The sequence below is a fragment of the Pinus tabuliformis genome, chromosome 1_2 (genome assembly GCF_031772625.1).
Source record: "Pinus tabuliformis cultivar Carrire ecotype Pingquan chromosome 1_2, CPIR1, whole genome shotgun sequence".
Lineage (NCBI taxonomy): Eukaryota > Viridiplantae > Streptophyta > Pinopsida > Pinales > Pinaceae > Pinus > Pinus tabuliformis.
The window spans coordinates 670372112-670396614 of NC_142298.1; positions in this window are offsets into that span (position 1 = coordinate 670372112).

Genomic DNA, 24503 nt, shown 5'->3' on the forward strand with positions numbered 1-24503 from the left:
TTTCAGCATCAACGAAACTTGTAAGACCTCGATCTCCAAATCTATGACACAAAACAGAGAGAGAGAGAGGCACCACAATTTCATTTTTATTCTTCTCCTTAGACTCCACCAAACTTGCACTTTCTTTGGCTTCCCAGCTTCGTACTTTGCACTTCCTCCAGATTCAAGAGATATCGAATTTCTTGTGAGAGAGTGTGCTCCAAATGAATTCAACTTGCTTGTATTTATAGGCTCCATGTGAGGTTAAATTAGTGTACTTAGGCCGAATTGATCTCTTATAGGCCAAATTGATGTGGAGGATACATAAATTACATTTGACTCAATACTTGAACATTTTAGATGATTCAAAAGCCCAAAAATGGTCTCTTTAAAAGTACAATGACTCTATTGACTCTAAATAAATCCTATAGGTCCTCAATGGGGACTTTGACCTAAAACATAGTGACCCAAGCATGAAACCCATGCTTTAATAAGTCACAATAATAATAATAAAACTTTTCTTTATTCTTTTGACAAGTACATTACAAGATTACTCAAATACATTAATGAAGATCGAACCTAGTTACATTTTCCAACAAGTTCCTCCAGAAGGATTCTGATACTGTTGTTGAGAGGGTTCCTGCTGAGTATTTACCACTCCTTAATGGGGGAAAGGATTTTGAATTACTGCATTTTGTTGGTTTTGTCCCCATTGCCCCTCAGTATCTTTAATCCTCTTCAACTGAGGGAGTTGAGGGAAATGATGGGCATAGCGGTTTTACTCCTCTCAAATGGAAAAGGCATGATTAGTTCATAGAATAGGGTTCTTTTTTTTCCTTTGTGGGTTAAAATTGGCCTAACCCTAGTTTGGATTCGGATTGGGATTTCCCCCAGTCAGTGCCCACAAAAGTTGTTGTTGATTGTTGCCCCCCTGTCCAAGCTCTGCTTTTTTATTATTCTTTCCTTTCTTCTTAGTAGTAGGTGGGTTAGTCATGTTTTTTTATTCAAACAATTGTTGTTGTTGAGGGAGAGAAGGTTTCACAAAATTAACCCCTGCACCAGCCTGTGCTGGTGGGTTATTCTGTTGAGGTACTATAAAATGGACGTATTGATTCCCTCGTCCTTGGTTGGCATATGTGTTCTGGGAAGTGGAAACCACTTCTGCATTCCTAGGGGGGTTATGGATTTCCCAATGTGGGAGGATATGGGCCACCCTGCGTGGGAGGGTATTGGCCACCCTACGTGGGAGGGTATTGGTTGATTTGCATAGTAGGATTCTACATAGGTGTAGGTTGACAAGGATAATATCATGTGTTTTGTGGTGGTTGTGCTGCAAGTGTGGTACCAATGGTTGGTCGTTATACGTATTTACAGAGTACTAGAAGGTGTTTCCTAGTTTATTTGGGGATATGGTCTCATTCAACCCTTTTGCGGCACTAGACGCACCTGGTAGCTCACGTTTAAAATATTTCAAGCAAGGTGCATCTGGAAGGACATGGTAGAGGTATCAATATTGCGTGTATATGAGATCTAATTGCTAAGATTTGTTGATAGCCTCTTCCTCATTTTTTAGGGAGGAATTTTCCACATCTTTTGAGATTTCTGATGTGAGGGATCTCAAAAATAAGTCGAGGAGAATTTTTCTTCCAGATGAGCTTTGCACAAGCTATGGTGTTTTCGCCATTCATGGATGTGGTCTAATATGTGCGTAGCAGATGTTTTCTTGAAATGAGTTAGAAGTTCCAGTCCAGAGTCTTAGCAAATGGGGAGCTAAAAAAATATGAGGAATATTGTGGCTAGAGAACCAAAGTTCCCATGTGACCCAGAGGGTTGTCCTATGTACCATTTTGTTGCAGCCCCTATGAGGGTGCATTGAAATAGTCGTAGGTTAACAATGTCTTTCGTGATATTGTTGGATGAACACCAAAGGTGAAAGGTTCATGATACTAGGCCTTGCGGAGATATATTTTATGACAGGTACTGGGGCTATGTCCCGAAAGAACTGATGACACTTCCAACATCCAAAAGAATCAACCATGGTAATGAATGAGGCTTTTGTGCTTCCCACACCTCCACCTATAGGGAAAGGATGCCCTAATATTGGCCACTAAGATACGTTCGTCCCACATGAGCAGTCAAGTCTTTAGCTTCTTGGTAATCAATTACCAGTACTGAGGGCTATACAGGTCGGGTAGCCCCGTATAGTATCACACGCACTAGACCTAAGTTGAACCCCTTATGAATCGAGTCTCTCACGTGCTTGGGTAGTCTTTGCCATGGGATGATGAAGGATTTGTAGCACCCTAAAAGTCAAATTATATGTTTCAAATATGTAACATGACCATGGCGGCTTATGGGATGCCTACCCCTAAGGGTCCTAACACGAACTATAAATTCTTTAATGGACCCTATGGGAAAATTTAGTTGGTTCAAGTTATGGTTTCTTTTAGGAATCTTGCTTCATTTATGGTGTGAGAATGTAAGTAAAAATAAAGTGCAAAAAGTTCTGGAAACTGGATGTCTTTTTGTAAAAATATTATAGAAGCTTAGTGTGTGACATGTAATGTGTGTGCAAGTGGCAAAGTGAACATACAAAGTGTGATAAGATGTGGATATTCGATGATCCTTTACAATATCCTCTAATTACACTAAGTTTTGATTGTTCCTTGCATGAAAAAAAAAATATGTGGATAGTGAGCCACTTACTCTTTTCCTATTACACTATGTGTTCCTAAGGGAGATGGAAAACTCAATTGCTTTAAGAAATATTTCATATGCAAACCCAAGTTTGTCTAAAAGACACAAGGGAAATAGATATTACTTGCTTTCGGTAGTAACGCTTGGTCCTAGTCCCATAAACTAATGAAATAAAAATGTTTTGGTTAGTAACAAGATATGTGGATAATGGGACACTTACTCCTTTACTAATTAAGTTGTGTGACTTGTGAAAAAAAGAAAAATAATTTGAAAAATATATGTGGAATGTGGCCACTTACTTTTCCTCTTAATTAAGCTATGTGAGAATGCAATTAAAAAGCAAAGATTATGTAATTACTTTACTAATAGTGATTAGTAAAGCAACTAGGAAATCTAAACTAACTGGGAAAAATGTCCAGAGGTGAAGGAAATTCACTAAAGGTTGCTAATCACCTAAGAAACAAAAATTACAATGGTTTTTTGTGCTCTTTGAAAACCGCGTGGGTTTTCATGTGCACAGGCACGTAGACTGTGTGTCTGTCTACGACAAAATTCGTGTGAACGACAGAAAAAGAATGAACAGTCAAGCTTCGCAACTGAAAACAGGTCCATAAGGTCCTGCAAAAATTCCAAAGAGGTGAAAAATGCACAGTGGAGTGATAATGCAGATAGAAGGTTCTGCAAAAACAACAATTATATTAAACAAAGGAAAATAGTGGAGTCGCCAAATCTGTAGTGGTGTGTTTGTTGCTTTGGAGTACCAAAGACACCTTCTTTGTATTTGGTTGTTCCCTACAAAGAAAATACAGAAAATTGGTTTTTGTTAGTGGACAAATTTGGCTAAACAAAGCACTGTAAATAGTGAAAACAATGCATACATAAACATAAACTAAAAACTAAGAAAAAACACATAAACAAAGTAATGGAAAAGGGTTCCCTTTTTTGATTGTTGAATGTAGAAGAGATACAATAGATGAATGATAAAACACGTGGAGAGAATTGTTTGAGAAATGGTGCTCAAAAATCCTCAACAAGGAATTTTCTTTCCTCAATCTCCTTGCAAGATTCTTCTCTCTCTCAAAGAATTATGAAGACTCTCTCAATGGTGAAATCCTCTTCCCACTCTTCCGACTAGAATGTTGGATTGTTGAGGAGCAATTTTTCCAGCGTAACAATGTTTTATTACTTCTTGTTTTTGGTTCTCCAATGGCCTGTTTATATATAATTTTGAATTCCTCTTCCCTCTCTTGGTTCATTAATGATAAAATGACTTATGATTAGGACAAGAGGATCCCTTGGGGGATATATATCTCCAAGTCGACTTGAAATGGACTATCTGTAACTCATACATGTCAGGGAATCCCATCTTTCAAGTGTGTGAAATGGTCCCAAATTGTTGACTCATAATTTTTTTCGACCTCGCAACTATCGAAGAAATAGTCGTGTGGTTGGTAATTTCTACCTTTGGATAACCCACGCGAGTAGACTTTATAATTGAAACCATTGGAGAATTTTTTATTTTTTTATTTCATGATGTATTCAGCTGAAAATTCTTCACTTGTACATTCTACTGGATGACTTTGGGTGTCATCTGGATTGTACAAATGTGCGTACGATGTTTTTGTGTTAACAGCCCTCTCTAGGTCATCCTAAAGAAACCATAAACCACCTGCAAACCCACTCCAACAAACCTTATTCTATGTTCTTCTTCTCCATATAAATGTTCCCTAGTCTAGGGATCCTAGTAGGCTACTCAAACCTCAAAACACAAATTCGTCCACTTATTATATTGCAAATATTTTCGACCTATTATAGAGAGAGATTACCATTGTTTTTTACCTAGAATTTCCCTTAATCGTCTTGTTGAGAATTCAATAGGGAAATGTATATGTTAATTATCTTAACTTGATAACTGTTTGTGTTACCTTTTAACTTATTAGCTTTGATCTTTATTACTCCAATGTGCAATACATCAAACAACTACCAAAACAATAAGAACAATGACATGGTATATAGGCTGTAAGCCAGGGCCAAAAACCCTCTTGTTGAGGGGAAAACCCATAAATATATTATTATCTTTCATATCTTTCAATTGACAAATACCATGACCTAGACTCAGACAAATACCCTCTAATATTGAGTCTTCCTCGGCCTCTAGCTGTCATATCTTTGACCTCCCAGTAAATCCGAAATTTTGTTGCCCTGCAACTGTTGCTTCCTCTCTAGGAGACTTTGATCTCCCTCTAACTACTCTTCCCTTGACTTCACTTGCCTTGATATGGATTCTAGGGCTAGTAGGAAGCCCTAAGAGACCTTCGCTTGCCTTCTTGATCTTCTTACTTCCAAAATTGAACTTCAGACTTCCCCAACGCAAAAACCCTAACTTCGCATTCCCAGAAGAATGTAGAGAGACCCAAACACTTCGACTTTCTTCGTCCTTCTCTTCTTCACACTTCCTTCTTCGTCCTTTTGCTGCTTCCTTCTTTGCATGAGAGATGAGTGAGTGAATGATCCAAATGGAGGATGAGTTCCTCTTATATATAGGCTTCTTCAAGGGTGGATGTTGCTCTTCATGTAGGCCGACTTGACAGCTCTTAGGCTGACTTGATCTTGGAGGTATTTTTGACATTTTCAAGACAAAATAAATTTTCTTTTACAATTTACAATGTGCCCATAGGGTCTTTCATATATGACAATGACTCCTATACCTAGGACAAACCCTAGAAGCACTTTAATGAGTGCTTGACCTATAAAATAAATTCCTTGGGCAAGAAACCCAAGCTTGATAATAATAAAAATAATTTATTTTTCATTTTATATATACAAGAGTACATTTCATAATAATGAAGACCGAACCTAGTTACACATTCTTCAACACTCCCTCTTAACTAGAGAGGAATTCATAAGAGGTACATGGATATTCTTAATCTGAAGAGATCTCACAAGAAGAGTCGGATCGGTAACCTGTCTATCTAGCTTCATAATAACCAGCATTGTCACATAGTAAGGCCTTGACTAACATCTCTATCTCTCCACAAGATCAGAGTACAATGCTAGCGAAAACAATGATGTATAGACACCATCATCATTTTCTCTCCAAGGTACATACTCCACCCGAGTGTTCATGAAGTATGCCCTCCCATTGGACTATTCTTAGCTGGGTAGCTAATCCTCAAATAATATCGGTCCATGACTACTCTTATCTTAAATTCCCTACCACATTCTCAAAGAGTACTGAATGTCAGATGGTTACCCAATCCTCCATTATTTCTTCCCAAGTGAAGACAAGAATGTTGTGTCTATCTCTCCCTCTTAATTAGGGAGGAAAAATCCACCAAACCAAGCTTGTCCCTTAAGTATACAAGATTATTGTTTGGTAGTGCTTTCGTCAATATGTCAGCTACCTGCTCATCAGTGGATATATACCGTAGTTGCACCAAACAATTTTTGTACTAGCTCTCGTATATAGAGATACTTGTTGTTAATATTATTTTTCTTCCCATGAAACACTAGGTCCTCAAAAAAATGAATACAATGGGTGTTATTACAATGTGTCTCTATAAGGTTCATCAATCCTTCAAACAAGTCAGACAACAACTTCCTTAACCAAACTGCTTCCCTATTGACTTCGCATGCTGCAACATACTCAGCTTCAGCACTACTTAATGCAACAGTGTTTTGTTTTCTGCTCATCCACGAGACCATAGAGGATCCTAAGCTGAAACATCCTCTTGTAGTGCTTCTTCCATCTTGTTCACTGCCTCCCCAGTCAGAATCTGTATAACTAGTTAGTTGCACATTATTCTTTCTATCATACTTCAGGCAGTAGTTGATGGTTCCTCGTAGATATCTCAGAATATGTTTTGTTGCTATCCAATGATCATGCTTCAGCTCCACTTGGAACTGACTGAGTACATTCACTGCAAAACATATGTCTGGCCTGGTATTCACTAAATACATTAGTGAACCAATGAGTTTTCTATATCTGGAAGGATCCATAGGGCTTGATTCAGAACTTCTTAGTTTCTTCAAGTTAGTGATCATTGGAGTGGTCATTGGTTTACAGTCCATCATGTCAAACTTCTTCAATATCTCGATCACATACTTTCCTTGACCTAAGTAGACTTCATTAGGTTCTTGCCAAACTTCTAGTCCCAAATAGTAATGCATCAACCCAAGGTCCTTCATGTCAAATTATGTTGCCAATTGCTTCTTACATTCTTCAATTCGACCTTCTACACCTGTCAAGAGAAGATCATCTACATACAGAAGAATGATTACAGGTTCATTATTTACAATATTGATATATAGGTTTGAGACGTGAAGCCTAATATTTGTAGATATGAATCCATCCTAGCATATCATGCCCTTGGTGCTTTCTTGAGACCATATAGTGCCTTCTTCAATCTGCAAACATATGCCTTCCTGTCCTTTGCTTCAAATCCCAAGGGTTGTTCTATATAGACTTCTTCATCTATTGTGCCATTCAAAAATGTAGTCTTGACATCCATTTGGTGGATGTTCCATCCCATTGATGTTGCCAAAGAGACTAATGATCGAATTGTAGTATATCTTGTTGTTGGAGAAAATGTTTCTTCATAGTCAATGCCTTCGATTTGAGAGAAACCTCTAGCCACAAATATTTCTTTATATCTATCTATACTTACATCGGCTGCATGCTTGATCTTATAGATCCATTTTGAAGTAACCATAGACTTGTCTTCAGGCCTAGGTGTAGAAATTTCTACAAATCTAGCTCTAATACCATGTAGAAAATCTTATAGATTCACAAGCTCATGCAATGTACTAAACCACAGGACAAGAATCTACTTCTACTTTCAACCAGTGGAATCCAATAGATCGATGAAAAAAATATGAACGAGAAGAATATAAATCAATGGTGCATAAGACAAGATGTATCTAGGGAAATCCACTACTCAAACCCCACTATCTGTATTGCATATATCAGAAATATAAGTGAAGATACAAATCTTGTTCTCACTAGAAAAATTCTGCACAAGTATGCTCAACTCTCTCAACTCACAAGCTAGCTCAAGCTAAATCCTTAGCCTATTCAACAACTCTCCAAGCCCCTGATCTCTTTCACAATTGCTAGGATGAATAGCCAGTATTTAAAGGGAATTCATGCCTCCAAAACTGTGCAATCCAAACATAGGTCCTGTTTTGATTGCTTGCATGATATATACAAATCAATAAATCATACAACTAATAGTACATTGTCCCTGCACTCTAGTCTCAACTAAGTCTTTCTCAGAATCGACATGCATGAGTTTCTGATGAGGGAATCTTCAGTTAACTAGAGTGACACGTGTGGATGCACTAGTGCACAAACTGACTGTTAACTCTATATTAGTTCCACAAACAGTTTGGAACTAATTTAACTGAACATAACTTAGTAAACTGAGATATCTAATTTACAACTTAATTTAAACTCATACTGGACCCCTAAAATTTAGGGAGAACATATACATGACTTCATAAAGACTTCCAACTTGAAATTCCTAAACTAATTAAGTTAATTAAACTTAATTAACTATTTACAAGTTGCTATGAGAATGGAATTCGATTTTAATTCACAATTTAAATTCAAGGACAAATTTAAACTGGAATTTCTTGTTGTCATTTCTCAACACTCCCTCTCAACAAGAAAGGGATTATCAACTACCCTGATCCTGTCTCTGTGAACCTCAAATTTACATCTTGATAATGCCTTTGTCAAAATGTAAGAATCTTGCTCCTTTGTGGGAATGTACTCTAACAACATAATCCGCCTCAATACACAATCTCTAAGATGATGATATCGGATATCAATATGCTTGGACCGATCATGAAAAACTGGATTTTCAAAGAGTTTGATACAACTCTGATTATCACAGTAAATCATAGTTGGATCCATATGCTGACCAAACAAACCAACCAATATCTTCCTCATCCAGATGGCCTCACATGTTGCCTGACTCGCAATCATGTACTCTACCTCTTCCAAACTAGGTGAAACCGATCTCTGTTTCTTGTTGTACCAAGAAACTGTCGCTGACCCAATACTGAAGTTCCCTCCTCATGTGATTTTCTGGTCGAATGGAATCCTAGTCTAATTTGCATCGGTGAAGCCTTGAAGCTTCACTCCCTCTGTCTGTCTGTAACATAATCCATACGGAGAAGTGCCCCAAAGGTATTTCAACACATGCTTTGTCCCCTTCCATTATAGCTTGGTAGGCCTAACCATTGCTTAACTAGGTTAGTTAACTGAATAACGCATATTCGGTTGTGTGTTCACCAAATACATGAGTGAACCCACAAGCTTCCTGTAAACAGTAGCTTCCACTACTTCCCTGAAGTAGCATCCTCCTTCCTCCAGTTACCTGCTACAGGAGTCTCCATGGGTTTGCTGCTCTCCATGCGGAATGTCCTGAGTATCTCTTTGGCATACTTTCCCTAAGACACAAACAACTCCCGATCACCCTCCCATACCTCCATGCCAAGAAATTAATGCATGAGCCCCATGTCCTTCATCTCAAACTCTCTTGCAAAGTACTCCTTGCAAGATTTGATCTGCTGATCATCACCTGTCAGTATGAGATCATCAACATAAAGTACAATGATCAACATCTTACCTTCCACCACTATGTGGTACAGTTTCGCATCTACTTCACTCTTCGTGAATCCCAACCCGATGAAGTAGCTATCTATCCTAGTGTACCAAGCACGGAGTGCTTGCTTCAGCCCATACAATTCTCTCTTGTGCCAGCACACATGCGACTCACGGTCGAAGATATCAAAACCTTCATGTTGCTCTATGTACACCTCTTCCTCAATCATGTCATTAAGGAATGTTATCTTCACATCCACCTGATGTATCTTCCAAACCATCTGTGTTGATAGTGCCAATATAGATTTGATCGATGAATACCTTGCAACAGGAGAAAAGGTCTCATCATAGTCAATCCCCTCTACCTGTGAAAAGTCACAAGCCACAAATCTAATCTTATTCTTCTCCACACTACCATCTGCAGCTTGCTTTACCTTGTAAAGCCAATGGGATCTCACAACTAACTTGTCCTCCTGTCTCAGGACCACATCCCAAACATTTTTATGAACTATGGAGTCGTACTCTTCCACCATGGCATCAACCCAAATCAGCTATTGCACTGCTTCCTTAAAGGAAGATGGCTCTGTCACAACACCTTTGCCCATAAAAACCATGTATCCAATGTAACTCTTTGGTTACCTCCTCTGCCTGCGCGGAGAAGTGGGTTCTCTCACATTCTCCCATGCAACATCCAACAATCTGTCAGCCTCTTTGGTGCGCTTTCTTCAGTCTCTGAAATACTCTACCTGAGTGGATGTCTCCACTCTCGGATCCTCTGCATGCAGCTTATCCACATCAACTTGAGGCTCCTCAACCTTAGGAGCTAAAATCTCCTCTTTTGCATGTAGCTAAATCTCCCCCTCAAGGGAAACTCGCATGGCCTTCTCCTCATCAAATCTGACATCCCTGCGAACCACTGTCATCCTATTGGTCGACAAGTACACCCGATAGTTGTGAGGTGTATCAATGTACCCCACAAATATCCCCAACTCTGTTGTCAGCTCAAGCTTCTTCCATGCATCTTTGGTCACATGGAAATATACCGATGACCCAAAAATCTTGAAGTGACTAACATTTGGCCTCTTACCGAAATAAGCCTCCTTTGGTGTCTTCATCTCAAGTATCTGATGTGGGCTATGGTTTTTAACATAAATCATTGTGTTACATGCCTCAACCCATAAGTGTAGTGGTAGGCCCTGATCATGCAACATCACCCTCGCTGACCCTACTATGCTTATGTTCTTCCTCTCATCCACCCCATTCCGTTGAGGGTTATGGGGTGTCGTCAACTCCCATTTAATCCCTTCCGCTACACAAAAGTTCTTAAACTCGTTTGAGACATACTCACCATCGTTATCACTCCATAGAGATTTAACCTTCTTGCCTGACTCTTCCTCCACCAATGCTTTAAACTCACAAAACTTTGTGAAAGTTTGATCCTTCTTCTGCATGAAAAATATCTAGCATTTTGAGAAAATTCATCAACAAATATAACATAATACTTGTGTTTGGTTCTTTATGTTGTTAAGAATGGTCCACACACATCTGAATGAACTCGCTCTATAATAGCCTCTACTTGACTGTCTCTATCGTGAAAGGAATACTTGGTGTATTTTCCCAAAGTACACCCCTTGCATGCATCAACTTGCTCAACCATACCTTTGAGAAGACCGCTAGAGATCTGTTGCAATATCTTCAAAGCCCCATGATGCAAGTGGCCCAATTGCCTGTGCCACAACTTGCCAATGTCTCGGCTCTGCACCCTTTCCACTTTTGTGCTCAAAGTATCACACTCCTCTACCTCCAACTTATAGATATTCTTCACCCGAATCCCTATCTTCCTTACTTGACCCATGGTTGTGTCAAAGGAACGCCTTTCCTTTCGAGAAGATCACATCATAGCCTCTATCCTCAAGCATGGTAACAGATACCAATTTCTTCTTCAGCCCGGGCACATACATAACATTATTGAAGGTGATTAGAGCCCCATGCTCCCTTTGAAAAGTAACCATGCCCAATCCAGTAGCACGATACTTCCTTTTGTTACCCATCTCGATATGCATATAGAGATCTTTCTCCTCCAGGTCACTGAATAACTCCTTGTCTCTAGTCATGTGGAATGAAGCTCCACTGTCTAAGTACCATACATTTCCCATCATTGATGACACCATCCATGCAATGAGGGAAAATTCCAATTTGAATTGAGAGGCCAAAGCCTCACCCGCTGCTCCTCCTGAGGACTTCTTCTTGTACTTCTTGAGTGTACAATTTGTAGCAAAAGGGGACCAGCTCATGACAATAAAAGCATTTCACGTTCATCATGTCTTTCTTCTTACCTCCATGATAAGAATCCGATTTGGAATGGTAACATTTCCATTTCCCATTCTTTGCCTTGATCGCTAAGGCACAGTTCTCTTCATCAGCAGTCTTTGATAAAGAGCCATCCCTAGTGTTCCTCTTGATCTCCTTTTGCATCAAATTTGACCACAGTCGTTCCCAATATGGAAACTTCTCCCGACCATTGATAGAGTCCTAATAACCATGCAAACTCTTTGGGAATCCCAAAAGAGCAAGACTCACCATATCATCCTCGGCAACAGTGATTCCAACACTTCTAAGTTTATCATGACTTTGAGTGAAATTGGTCAAGTATTTTGGAATAGTCTCACCTTTATCCATTTTGTTTTATCTAAGTTTATCCTTCAGTGCCAATTTCCTTTGGTTAATTGTTCTGATAAGTTCATCAATGCTTTCCACATAGCATACAGAGTTTCCTTTCCATGGAGACTTGAGACAATGTGGTCTCGAACTCCCTCAAGGATTATCTGCCTCGCCTTCGCCACACACTTCTTCCATTCGGCCAAATTTTGTGCATCCAATGTTGTTGGCTTAGGAATTTCTTGATCAACAAATTCCTTCAAGCCATTATCCTCTAGCACAACCTCCATTCTATCCCTCCAGGCTATAAAATTTGAGCTGCCTTCCAAGGCATACTCGAGCCACAAACTATAGAATGCCATCTGCCAATCCTGAAGTATGTATTGCAAATTCGAATTTCACCTGTAACCCTGAACTCAAAACTTCAAAATCTCCTCTAGTATATTGTTCTCAGCTCTGATACCATGTAGAAATTTCTACAAATCTAACTCTGATACCATGTAGAAAATCATGTAGATTCACAAGCTCGTGCAATTTAATAAAGCACAGGACAAGAATCTACTTCTAATTTCAACCAGCGGAAGCCAATAGATCAATGAAAACAATATGAACAAGAAGAACATAAATCAATGGAACATAACATAAGATTTATCTAGGAAATCCACTGCTCAAAACCCCACTACTCATAATCTAGCTTAAGCCAAATCCTTAGCCGATTCAGCATCTCTCCAAGCCCCTAATATTTTTCGTAATTCCTAGGATGAATAGCCCATATTTAAAGGGAATTCATGCTTCCAAAACTGCTCAATCCAAACATAGGTCCTTCTCTAATTGCATGCATGATATATACAACTTAGTAAATCATACAACTGATAGTACATTGTCCTTGCACTCTAGTCTCAACTAGGTATTTCTCATAACTGACATGCATGAGTTTCTGATGAGGGAATATTCAATTAACTAGAGTGACACTTGTGGATGCACTAGTGCACAAACTCACTGTTAACTCTCTATTAGTTCCACAAATAGTTTGGAACTAATTTAACTGAAAATAACTCAGTAAACTGAGTTATCTAATTTACAACTCAATTTACACTCATACTAGACCCCTAAAATTTATGGATAACATATACATGACTTCAGAAATACTTCCAACTTGAATTCCTAAGCTAATTAAACTTAATTAACTATTTACAAGTTGCTACGAGAATGGAATTTGATTTTAATTCACAGTTTAAATTCAAGGACAAATTTAAAATGAAATTTCTTGTTGTCATTTCTCAAAACTAGGTACGATATCCCAGACTTCATTCTTCATTATAGATTGATATTCTTCATTCATTGCATCTTTCCATTCTCAATGTTTTATAGCCTCTTCAAATGTTGATGGTTTTTCTTCTATTAACTTCGTCATGTATGTAGCATAACCAGAATATCTCTTGGGTCTTTTACTTTCTCTAAATGATCCTTGAGCTGCCCCATGACCTTCTGCATCAATTAGTGTAGACTTCAACCAGTTAGGTATTTTCCTTGTTTCTTGAATGACTGTAGGTTGAACAGGTTCACTAGGTCCTTCTTCCTCATGGTGAGGTCCTTCTTCTTCCTTGTCAACTTATTCCTCGAATGTAGGAAGTTCTTCATCATTAGAATCTATACAAAGTTCTTTTGATTTCTTAAATGTTATGATTTCATCAAATATGACATCACAACTAACTTCAATGTGATGTCCATCTTTCATGTAGATTCTATAGGCTTTAGATGAGTTACTATATCCGACAAATGTACCTTTCACACCGGAAGGATCCAGCTTCTTTCTTTTGTCTTTAGGTATATGTATATACACAGGACACCCAAAGATTCGGAGATGATCTACATATGGCTTCTTCCTAGTGAACACTTCTTCTGGAGTCTTGTTGTCTAGAGATCTGTGAGGACATCGATTTTGTATGTAGATTGTTGTCTTTGTTGCCTCACCCCACAGAAACTTTGGTAGATCTTGATCGTGTAACATTTATTTTACACTTTCTTCAATGGATCAGTTCTTTCTTTCTGCAACTCCATTTTTTTTGGGATTATATGGAACTATCAGCTCCCTCTTAATCCTAGATTCCTTACAGAATGTTATAATCTCTTTGGATGTATATTCTCCTCCATTATCATATCTTAGGATCTTGATTCTCCTTTCTGTAAGGTTCTCCACTTTTGCTTTGAATTCTTGAAATTTAGTAAATACTTCATCCTTGGTTTTCATTAAGTAAACCCAGGTCTTTCTTGAATGATCATCTATGAATGTGACATAATAAAGATGACCTCCAAGTGATTTGGGAGACATAGGGCCACATACATCAGAGTGAATAAGATCCAAGATTTATTTTGACCGTGAAGCACTGCTTCCAAATGGTCTCTTGGTATTCTTGCCTAATGCACATCCTTTGCAGACACCTTCATGATCCTCCTTTAGATTTGGTATTCCATCTACTATGGAATTTAGAGTTGGTAGAATCTTGAAATGTAAATGACCGAACCTTCGGTGCCAAAGTTCACATGGACTAATCTCAGTGTGGACTAGGGCATGATTTACGGGAGATATTAATCTGTAGAGCCTTCCTTCTCGAATGCCAATTACTTTTTCTTGTTCTATGCTTGTGCCTTTAGCCCATACAACTACTTTTCCATCAATGAAAGCTACTCTATCTCCTTTATCTTCTAAGCTTGAAATAGAAAGTAGATTTTTGTGCAAACCTGGAACGAATAGAATGTTGTTGAGGTGGATGTTGCTTCCATCTTCAAGCTTTATAGATGATGATCCAATGCCTTTCACTAGATAGCTTTTGTTGTCTCCAAGTTCCACAGAGTATGTGGATTTTCCTTTTGACAAGGTCTTCAATTGGTGGGAGTGACCTATCATGTGTCTTGATGCACCGCTATCAATCACCCAGATATCTTCATCTTGGAATGTCCTAGAGAGATCCGAGAAGAGTCCTTCATCCTTTTCTTTGAGTGATACCTTCTTTGAAGAGAATATGAGACTCCATAATTATTTGATACCTTTCTTGAGATGGCTTGCAATCCTTTTGATGACCTTCTTCATAGTAGAGGAGATCTTCATGATGCCCTTAGAGAACCTTAGCTTTGATACCATGTTGAGAATTCAATAGGGTAATGTATATGTTAATTCTTCTAACTTGATAACTGTTTGTGTTACATTTTTACTTATTGTCCTTTATCTTTATTATTCTAATGTGCAATACATCAAAAATCTACCAAAATAGTAAGAACAGTGACACAATATATAGGCTACAAGCCAGGGCCAAAAACCCTCTTGTTGATGGGAAAACCCAAAAATATATTCTTATCTTTCAGATCGTTCAATTAACGAATACCATGACCTAGACTCAGACAAAATACCCTCCAATATCAAGTCTTCCTCGACCTCCAGCTGCAATAACTTCGACCTCCCAATAAATCTGAAACTATGTTGCCCATTAACTGTTCCTTCCTCTCTAGGAGACTTTGATCTCCCTCTTACTGCTCCTCCCTTGACTTCGCTTTCCTTCATATGGATTATAGGGCTAGTAGGAATCCCTAAGAGACCTTCGCTTTCCTTCTTGATCTTCTTGCTTCCAAAATCGAACTTCATACTTCCCCAATGCAGAAACCCTAACTTTGCATTCCTAGAAGAATGTAGAGAGACCCAAACACTTCAACTTTCTTTGTCCTTCTCTTCTTCTCACTTCCTTTTTCGTCCTTCTGTTTCTTCCTTATTCACATAAGATATCACTGAGTGACTGATCCAAATGGAGGATGATTTCATCTTATATATAGGCTTCTTCAAGGGTGGATGTTGCTCTTCATGTAGGCCGACTTGATCTTGGAGGTATTTTTGAAAATTTTCAAGACAAAATAAATTTTCTTTTACAATTTACAATGTTCCCATAGTGTCTTTCATATATGACGATGACTCGTATACCTAGGACAAACCCTAAACACACTTTAATGAGTGCTTGACCTATAAAATCAATTCCTTGGGCAAGAAACCTAAGCTTGATAATAATTAAAATAATTTCTTTTTCATTTTATATATACAAGAGTACATTTCATAATAATGAAGACCGAACCTAGTTACACATTCTTCAACACAACTCGGACTAGTATCCTCTTATTTACTACATGTACCTGCCCAACCATAGCCCAAATCAATCACAAAGAAACAAACCAAAACATACTTAATCTTCTCCTTCACTAGGTTGCAGCTATCTTACGATACTCGTCTTCCTTTTTCAGTCTTCATATGAGGAATGAATGCCTTGATTGGATATTTAAGTGAGTCACAACTCCCTCTTATTTATATGCTAACTTGGGGTGCAAAGAATAGCCCTTCAGGGCACCTTTTAAGGCCAAACAACTTGAATATTTTGTTGCAAGCCCACACTTGACTCATAAAAATTATTTTCTCACAAATACAAGGGCTCTCTTGGTGCACTTGGAAGATCCTTGCTCCTTTAAGGTTCTCTGTCATCTCCAAGTTCCAAGTAATCAAAAGCATGCTTAGTTTCACACCCATAAGCTTGGGTGCAAAACCCACCTCTTGGGTACTTAGCTCACAAGTGACTTTGTGGTTCCAAATTGCTCCACAACCCTATACCCTATGGTTTGGAGTACCTCCAAAGCTACCAATCTCAAAAGTACAAAGATTCACCAACTTGTAATTCTCCTAGAAATTTTGATTTCATCTATAGTTGATACGAACTTGTTCGATGTTACATTTCTCCATTATAAGAAGATTAGACGTTCCTCTAAAATAAAAAAGAAGCTAGTTATAATGTATATTGCACCTCTCCATTTTTAATAACCTAAAAACATTTAGAAAAGGGAAAGGAGCACAAGAATAATAGGGACATGAATATTAGATGGAATGTAATTCATCATTGCACTGACTAGCTCTCGTTGTATCCCAAACTTAGCTTTATAAGTCTATTTTTCTTCTTGCATCCTTTGGGATCCCTTATGCTCCCTCTTTAAGGACAAGACTTGTTGCAAGGCTCTCTATTTCTCTAAAAGTAGCATGTTTTGTTTCACCCTTATGGCCATAATTAATTGATCCCAAAAAGGTGTGATTCTTAATAAACCACTTAAGGATATGTCACAACTACCAAGGGTGGGGGTTGTGCCACCACAAATTGTTGAGAAATAAATATGCTTGTAGATTCAGGTGGTTTTTCTTCCTTGATAATTACTTGTGAATGGTTGTTTGCTTCTTATTTAATATATTATGTTCTTCTTCATCAAGAAATTGCCAAAATACGAAATATAAAGATCAAAAGAGACAAAGAACACAGGAAATTAGGCTCGAAGCCAAGGAAAAACCCCACAAGAGGGAAACATAAGAAAATACTCTTATTATAGAATCATATCAAAGTGAGATATCCAAGACCCAAGACCAAGACAGCCACAAAGAACCCAAGGCATCCCTCCATCAAGTCTCTTCCACCAAATCAAAGTTAACAAAGTCAACATTGGTTAAATATCTGAATTTTGGACATCCCTTTAAAATTGGCCCTAAAATTTTGGCCCTGTAATAGCTCTAAAAAACCACAGAGAATACTCACAAGCGTAGACATATTAGGGTAGAAAATAAGACTTTATTTCTCTTTAGACTTCACCCTTTGTCTCCTTTTACTTTCTCGTTTAAATTCTTATACTCTTTTCTCAGAAATCAAAGTGGTGACTGACTTCTCCAACGAGGTCAAACTAGTCTCTATACATACGCATTCAGGAGGTTGAATAGGTGTCTTTCTAGGCTGACTTGGTCTTGTGGAGGAAAAATTGAGTCTTTTGACTCAAATAAATAATAATTTTCTTTTTCTTCTAAGAAGTCCAAATGGGACTTTGACTCAAGACAAATTTTATTTTTAATTAATAAACCCTAAAAGCATGAAGAAAATGGTTTGACTAATGAAAATAATAATAATTAAAAAATAAATAAATAAATAATCTTCTTTTTGTTTTTATATGAAATAGATATTTGAAACAATTACAATGATAATTATGAAGGTCACACCTAGTTACATTTTCAACGTTCCCTCTTAACCATGGAGGTATTCATAATGACACAACAGGATACCATGATACTTTCAAATTGATATATTCTCATAAGAAGAGTTTAGATTGATAAGCATCATTACCATAACAAGAATTTTCAAACATAGCAAGGCCTTCACTAACAAGTTGTATCTCTCCACTAGATCGGAGCACAATTTTGGGAGGCATAAATTTGGAGAACACCACCACCCCTCTCCGGGCACATACCCCATCTGAATGTTCACTAGGTATGCCCTCATAGGACTATTCTTATCTTTCGTATCATAACCTCAAAGAATATAGATCCTCAGGATTACTCTTATCTTGGATACCTTACCCTCAAAGAGAATCGGTCCTCGTGACTACTCCTATGTTGGATACCATTCCTCAAGGAGTATTGGTCCCATATGCTTATCAAATTCGTTTTTCTCCCTACCAATGCCTTTACTAGGCTTATGGTTTTTAGCTTGGCCATAGTGCATGACACATTAATAATATGGTGTCCACCATCACTCCCTCTCTACCAGGGAGATAATCCTCACTCCCTCTCAAATAAGGAGAACAACCACAAGCCTAATCTTGTCTCAAAAATAATCATCAAAGCATCAACTACATGTTATTCATGTGGAGATTTGTTGTAGCTTGTTGGGCTCCTATCTACATCGCATCATAACAAGCTTCCAACTTCCTGGTTCTCTAACTATCTTCATATAGCTTTAAATTCAACACGTCATCAACTTGATATAAGTAAATATCTTCATATAGCCAAATTCCTTCATAGCTCCTTGTATAAGTATTTATAACAGAGTTCTGCCTCAAATTCTTCCATTCATATCAGCTTTCAATTATCAATAGTGTCCATTTAATCAATGTGTTCTAGGATCAAACCAAACAAATGTCGGTATAGACAAATTGTCATATCACTGCTATATTTTCAGCCTTTATATCTGTTATGTGTTCTTCTAGGGAGCTGAACCATATCCCAAGAATTATAAATATCATTATCAAGGTTTCCAAATCAATCAAGGTGACTTCTAATGTAGAATCTTCATGTTAATTATTGTTTCTAGCTTTCTTTGAGGTCAGCATTACTTCTTTTGCATAATCTAGATTCTCAATAGTGTCAACATAAGTTCTCTCAATAATGTGTTCTGTTTTTGTACCAAGACTAAACGTAGAACTGTGAATTTGTCAACCATCTTGACTTTCTTTTTCAACCTTTCATAACTTAAGTATCTAGACCAAAATGTATCATATTATGCTTCTTGACTTTCTGTCCAAGGGTATTGTTCTTCATGTAACATATTCTTTCAACACCCTATGAAGATATGAGTTATTTCCTAAGATATTCATGAAAAATTATTATACTCCTTCGATCATGGTACTTCTTTAACCTTCTTAGAATATGATGTCCATGAAAGATGAGGTTCCTTCTTTGTGATGAAGGATGCTTCATTTATTCTTTTCTAGTATAGTAGGATTTTGCTACAATCCTTTGATTCTTTTATTCAAATGTCAGTGTCATAAAATACCATGTTGGAGAGACTTCTTCTAATGTTGCATAATGTCGTGGATCATGTTATTGTACTGCTTCAAGTAGATATTGCTTGCTAATGATGATGGTTGCTTCCAAATATTTGTGATGATATGCAATCGAATGTTCCTTATCAACTATTCCAATCTTATATGCTTTTACAGCTTTTTGAATCCAAAAATATTTTACACTTCAAATGCAACTGTAGCTGTTATAACAAGTTTTCTTGCAAACCTGGTACATGCTCATACTTCAACAGTAGATATCCTAGGGTCTTTGGTTTTAGCTTTCTTTTCAGGTCCTTCATATTTTACTAAAAGTGTTGGTATCACAAAGATAAGCATCAAATTATTGTCACAATTATTTCATAGATTTCTAACATCTTGATCTAGATTCATTTTGACTACTAGCATTGTCTTGGCTTCATAGATAGGTTAGTTTCATTGATGTAGTAGCTTCTTATTTTATGCATTAGAGAGGTGATAAAGAAGTAGCTTCAAAAGACATGCATACACTGAGTTCGTATTTAATCATGTCCATACACTATTGTAACCAAGTCTTCATATGGTATTCAAGAAGTCGAACATTGATCTTAGTCCTTCATTGTTAAAATTGGCAACTAGGGCCAAACTCCATGTGGGTCTTCTTATTTATAGCATTTGATATCTTTCTTAGATTCCTCTCATCTAGAGGTGTAGGATTGATCTAAAGATCATCTGATTCCGACATGTATTCATGGAGATATGAATTTATTTTTGTTACTTGATAATTTGTCAAGGTCAGCCAGCAACCAATTTACCCCAACACAACCTCAACATTGCACCATAAATAGAGGTGGCCTTCAAGTCATTTCACACTCACTTGTGATCTCTCTCTCCACTTTTCTGGGTTTTGGTGGAAGGAGAGGTCTAGTAGAGAAACCCTATACGTTATCCTAAAGGATTCATATAGCTGCAGAGAAAGAAGACACCTAGTCGCAGTCAAGGAGGCTCTTATATGCAGTCAAGAGGAGGCTCTTATATGTAGCAAGGAGAGCTTTTCGATATGTTATCTTAATGGAGACCTAGTCGTTGTAATAAGATTCCCTAACCGCAGTCCAAACAAGGAGTTTAAGTTGCAGTTCAGGTGTGCCCTAATCCGCTATCAAAGTAGGATTAATGTTGCCCTAATCACAGTCCTAAAGGAGGTCATCTTGGCCGCAGTTGGAGAGTCCCTAATCAGCAGCAACTAAAGGAGGAAAGCCGTAATTAAAGGAGCCCTTATCACAGTATGAAAGGACCCTTAGACACAACAAGGAAAGTGAATCTAAACCACAGCAAAAGTAATTATATTACAGCATGGAGGATCTGTGATAATGTCACATTGTTGTAGGTGACAACAAGGTTGTTTGGGCATGTTAGTATTATTCCTAAGCTCGATTTAAAGGGAAGGAGAATCTGCAATAAGGAGGTGATTGAGACTATTGTGTAAGCATTGTTTGGATCACTATTTGAAGGGACCTAAGTCTCTGTCCACTGTTGGGCTAGGCGGTAGGCAATAGCCAGCATTTGGAGGAATTTAAGTGCTATGTTCAGGAGGATATCAGCCCCTTAAGCTAGCGTACAAAAGAAGGAACTATATGAAGGCCAATCGTAGTCAATAGGTGGACTGTTGGATATGTTTAGTGTGTTTTGGCACTCAGAGCTTGTGCCCTAAATAGTGATTAGGTTTGACATGTTATACTTCAGTCCTTTCATCATATATAAGATGTCAAATGGGCAGCCTTGACATGATCAGTGGAGGCAGCATGGATTGGGAAAGACTCTCCTAGGTGGACTGCTACCGTTGAAGGGCTAAGTTGTCTGACAGCGTGTAATATTACAGGACTTATTCTTGTGCCCTATCTAAAATTGCAGGAGCAGGAAATCAAAAGTACATTGCAGCAGCATTAATGATCAATCGAAAGGGATATGCTACAGTACTCTTCATGAGCATTTGAAGTCTGTCGATGTTGCATCCTATAACAGTCATCATTATCATAATAATGGACTTACTATTGTTGTCATACAATATCTAATTTGTGTATTTTTACTATCTCTCTACCTCTGCTGAACTATTGAAGAATATAAGAAGAATTTATTAATGGTTTCCCCACATTGGGGTTTGTCCCTAGATGGTGCCACATCTTGTGTCCTCTTGTCTTGTCTTCTGTTGTTTATGTTTATGTTCCATCTGCACTTTACTATCATGCTGATGTGATTTCTAATCTGAATATTTTCATTTAAGCTAATATGAAAAATTGAAGTAAATTGCTCTAAGCATAGAACATACCAAAAATTAACATGGTATCAGAGGTTGAGGCGAAGACAAAGCCCAAGCAAGAGTGAAAGAGAAATCATTGAAGAAATTTGGACAAGTTCAAAGGCTCAATGGGTTCCTCATCCCACTTCCCAGCTGAAGACAAGCTCTTTGAAAAGTCTGACTATCACGGATGGAAGATGTCTATGGATCTGACATTAGAAAAGCAAGAAGTGTTGGATTACGTGAAGGGTAAAATCCCTGAGCCTCCATAAAATTCGTCGGCTACTCCAATTATCAAATACACCAAGGGTGAATTCAAAGCGAAGAAGATTATCAAATTTCATTGACAAGCATCTGGTGGCCTACCTAAACGTCACTTCAATGGAAAGTCCAGATCTAAGGGTGGAAGGAAGAGCAGATGCCTTACTTGCAATAAGTTTGGCCATTATGCGAGGGAGTGTCTAAATAGAAGGGACACCTCACATGATGATGATCACAATCATTCCAAGGGCATCTTCGATGATCAAAGGAATGAAAAGTACAATGGAAAATGAAAAAGGAATGCAAGACATCAAGGAAATGGTCGACTCTCCAAGAAAGCAAGGAACTCTAGGTATGAAGGATCAAATGTTGTTTCTAATAAGCAAAAGGAGTATTATCTTATATCAGCCCTCTTAAATACCTCTCCTCCGGACTCTTTGAAAATTGGCTTATTGATAGTGGTGCCTCAAGGCACTTCTCCGAATACAAGGAAGCTCTCTCTAATTTAATAGAGAAGGAAACAAACTTGGAGATTATTCTTGGAGACCATGCCATCTATCCCGTAAGGGGTGTAGGGAATGTTACTTTTCAATTGGATCAGGATAACTTGATTCATTTACAAGAAGTTATTTATGAAGAACCCGGTGTCCATGGAAGACAAAGGTTACAAGGTGGCATTCATCGATGGAAATGTACATGCTTGGAAAAGAAATTTTAAAGATGATTTTACTCTTGGGTTCAGGGTTGGAAATTTGTATCAAGTTGCAAGAAGTCCAATGGGTACCATGTCATGTGACACATCTCTTCAATGTCACCGGAGGTCTACCCATCTTCATTGTAAGGCCCTACCCGATGTGAGACAGATGGTGATAGGGATGCCTAAATTCAAGGAAGAGCATGAAGGTACATGTCTGAGATGTACCAAAGGAAAACTTACAAGGGGACCATTCCCCTCATGTAATAGCAAGACCATAGATGTGGAACAACCTGAGGGGTTTGAGATTCATGATCAAGAATCTCATGTACGCAGGTTGAAGAAAGCTCTCTATAGTTTGAAGCAAGCACCCTGGGCTTGGTATGAGAGGATTGATAGCTATCTGATGAAGCTAAGATTCACTAGGAGTGAAGTCGATCCAAACCATTGCTTTAAGGTTGTGGATGATAGACCTCTCATAGCGGTACCTTATGAGGACAACCTCTTTCTGACAAGTACAGACCCTCTCATTTGCAAAAGTAAGAGGGAGTTGGATTCTGAATTTGAAAAGGTGGACTGTAAGCCTGTGACTACCCCGATGGATATTAACTTTATGAAATTATGTGGTAGTGTTGCCGGTCCTAAATTGGAAAATGCCTCTGAGTTTCATCGACTCATAGTAGTATTGATGTTATTGGTGAACTCTCATTCGGATTTATGTTTTACAGTTAGCATGTTGAGCCAATATATGGTTGAGCCTCATCACTCACATTGGATTGGTGCCAAGAATCTTCTGAGATATCTTCGGGGCACAATCACTCATGGACTCAGATACACTGCCGGAGTTATGAGGCTACATTGTTATTCTGATGTTGATTGGGCAAGCAGTGTGGAGGATCGCAAGAGAACTTTTGGGTGTTGTTTCTCTTTGGGTTCTGTTTCAATATCCTATATGAGAAGGAAGCAAAATTCAGTTGCTTTGAGCACTGATGAGGCCGAATACATAGCTGAGAGTATGGCCTCATGTGAAGCTGTCTAGTTGTGGAAGCTCTTCAGTGAGTTGTTTGGACACGTGCTGGATACCAATGTGAATTTTTGTGACAACCAAAGTGGGATTCGATTTTTGAGGAATCTCATGTTCTATGATCGCTGAAGCATACAGACATCAGGTACCACTTTATCTGGGATATGGTACAACGAGGAGCAATAGGGCTCCAACACATTTGGATTGATGTGCAGGTTTCCCATATTCAAATGAAGCCCCTGGGAAAGGTCAAATTCTTGACTTTCCGAGAATGACTAGGAATCATGGAGAGACCCTCTCTTGATGATCCTGTATAATATGGATATTGAGCTCTAGGAGCTTCGGGGGGCATGGGGTACTTCTTGGAGCGATGAGAAACCATAGAATGAGTGGTTCAGCCTTCCCCTAGTGGCTTTCTATGTAGGCAGGATGAGTGGTTCATCCTTCTCTTACTGACACACAGTCATAGGGTGAGTGGTTTAGCCTTCCCCTAGTGATTTTTTGTGTACAAGGTGAGTTGTTCAGCCTTCCCCTAGGATATCCCATGGCGACATGTAGGCATGATGATTGGTTCATCCTTCTCCTCCTCAGACATCCTACCCATGCAGTTTGTGACTCATGGGAAGTACCTCTCATCTATCCAATGAGTAAGGAAATGAAGATAGGGACCATAGTACTACCGATG